General features: G+C 48.9%; 1 protein-coding gene across 2 annotated transcripts in view; it reads left to right on the forward strand.

Moving 5' to 3' along the window:
* The first annotated feature begins 1,891 nt into the window (after window positions 1-1,891).
* Window positions 1,892-2,500, forward strand: part of LOC143280456 (uncharacterized) — a 36,086-nt gene continuing 35,477 nt past the window's right edge. For both annotated transcript variants that reach the window (XM_076585106.1, XM_076585107.1), the window contains exon 1: window positions 1,892-2,286. The gene's annotated coding sequence lies outside the window, so the exon portion shown is untranslated. The remainder of the gene's footprint in view (window positions 2,287-2,500) is intronic.

Below are 2,500 nucleotides of genomic sequence, written 5' to 3' on the forward strand. Positions count from 1 at the left end.
CAAAGCGGTTTTGATTTTTTTTTTTTTACTTAACTCAAAATGCGGTTAATTGCATGCTTTAGAGAATCCGTTTGAAAACACGACTTAACGCCATACTTTTCTTCACGGGGCACTATTTGGGACATTGACAAGAGCCCCGGGGGACCTACGCGAGGGGGGGGAACGATTTGGGACGTTACACGGGTTCGAATCTCGGTGATGGCGCCTTGTGGATTAAGGGTTGGAGGTTTTTCCGATCTCCCAGGTCAACATATGTGCAGACCTGCTAGTGCCTGAACCCCCTTCGTGTGTATACGCACGCAGAAGATCAAATACACACGTTAAAGATCCTGAAATCCATGTCAGCGTTCGGTGGGTTATGGAAACAAGAACATAACTAGCATGCACACCCCCGAAAACGGAGTATGGCTGCTTACATGGCGGGGTAAATAATCAAAACGGCCATACACGTAAAATGTTATATGTCTGTATGTGTGTGTATGTGTGCGTGCCTGAAACCTGATTGAATGACACAGGAAACGAATGATGAGCGCCCAATGGCAGCCGTCAATCGGCTCTACCCAGGTAGGCAGCCTGTTGTGCAAATGACCCCGTGTTTATAAAGCACTTAGAGCTTGGTCTCCAACCGAAGATAGGCGCAATATAAGTATCCATATCAATCTATCAATCAATTAATCAGGATATTTTTCTTTTTCTTTTCAGGCGCGTGATACGGTGTATCCTCTACTTGTCTTCAACCGGACACCTTGAATCTGGGACCTGGGACGCATTGTGACACAAGGAACTCGCACGCTGACATACACACACGCGCACGCACGCACACACACACACACACTCGCGCGCGCTCACTCTGACACACACACACACACACACACACACTGACACGCACGTACATTCACACGCTCCCGCACACTCACACACACGAGCGCGCGCGCCCACGCACACATACTCACTCACTCACTTAGTCACTCTCACGCACACACGCACGCACGCACGTACACACACACACACAGATACTACATTCACCACACCACACCACGATACGACAAGACTCGACTCGACACACCACAACACCACACGAGACGAAACAACACAACACAACACAACACAACACAACACTTTCGTTGCTAAAGACCAAACAAGAAAACCGAAACCGCCAATGAAATCAAGACGTTACGACCCGACTGACGCCAATCAAGTTTATCATGGAAAGCGCTTTCCCCTTCAACCACCTGATAACACACACACACACACACACACACACACACTGGCACGCACGCACACACACACACACACACACTGGCACGCACGCACACACACACACACACACACACACACACTGGCACGCACGCACGCACACACACACACACACACACACTGGCACGCACGCACACACACACCCACTCACACACACACAGTCACACACACACACACACACACACACACACACACTGGCACACCCACACCCACTGGCACACACACACACACACACACACACACTGCCCCCCCCCCCCCGCCCCCGGCCACTCCCCTCCCCCCCCCCCCACCCCCTCACCACACACACACACACACAGTCATCGCTACCCGAACAAATAGCACCAAGGCACAGTGCCAAGCTGGGCCTCCTTTAAAAAGAGGGGCTCATTTCAAAGCCAATCTATCACCGTCACTCGCTCTTATCGAACGAAACGAGCGAACCCAACCAACAAGCACTGAGTGAGAGAGAAGGTAAAAACCAAGGGAGACCCTCAACCCCCGAAGTAAAACTATGAGACGCACTTTGATCCTTTAGGTGGAGTCAAGCCACTTCATTTGAGAGTTGTTTTGTGTGTGTGTGTGTGTGTGTGTGTGTGTGTGTGTTGTGTGAGGCGTGAGTGAATGATATGTTTGCTTCCTTTGCTTGGGTAGTTACTGACAAAAACACGCAACGTGTAGTTTGTGCCGACTGGATTTTTCGAAAGGCGGTTGAAATCTTAGAGACGAACTAGTCTCCTCTACTCATTTTTCTTCTTCTTTTTTTCTTCTTTCTTTCAGGATTTTGAGATTAATACAACGGGCGACTCGAACTGAAACCACTTGTGTTCAGATTTTGTATGTTCCTGTACTTAGGAACAGGTAATATTGAAAGTCCAGGAAACAGAAACATAGATCTGTGGACTATTTTTTTGGTGGTCTCGGTGTAGTATGGGTTAAGTTCCCGAAGTCCTGTGTGGTAACAATCGAAAGTGTGGTGGTTGTGTTGGAAGAGTCTTGAGTCCTTTACCTGCATTGTGGCTGGTTGTTGAGGTAAGTGGTATGTGTGTGTGTGTGTGTGTGTGTGTGTGTGTGTGTGTGTGTGTGCGTGCGTGCGTGTGCGTGCGTGCGTGCGTGCGTGCGTGTGTGTGTGTGTGTGTGTGTGTTTGAATACGCCGCTGGCATCGTACAGTTAGTTTTGTCAGTGCACAATTTTGACCCAAACACATGATAGATAATTGATAATGATACATCGATCAGATGGGTT

This window comes from Babylonia areolata, chromosome 3 (assembly GCF_041734735.1).
Source record: "Babylonia areolata isolate BAREFJ2019XMU chromosome 3, ASM4173473v1, whole genome shotgun sequence".
Taxonomy (NCBI): Eukaryota; Metazoa; Mollusca; class Gastropoda; order Neogastropoda; family Buccinidae; genus Babylonia; species Babylonia areolata.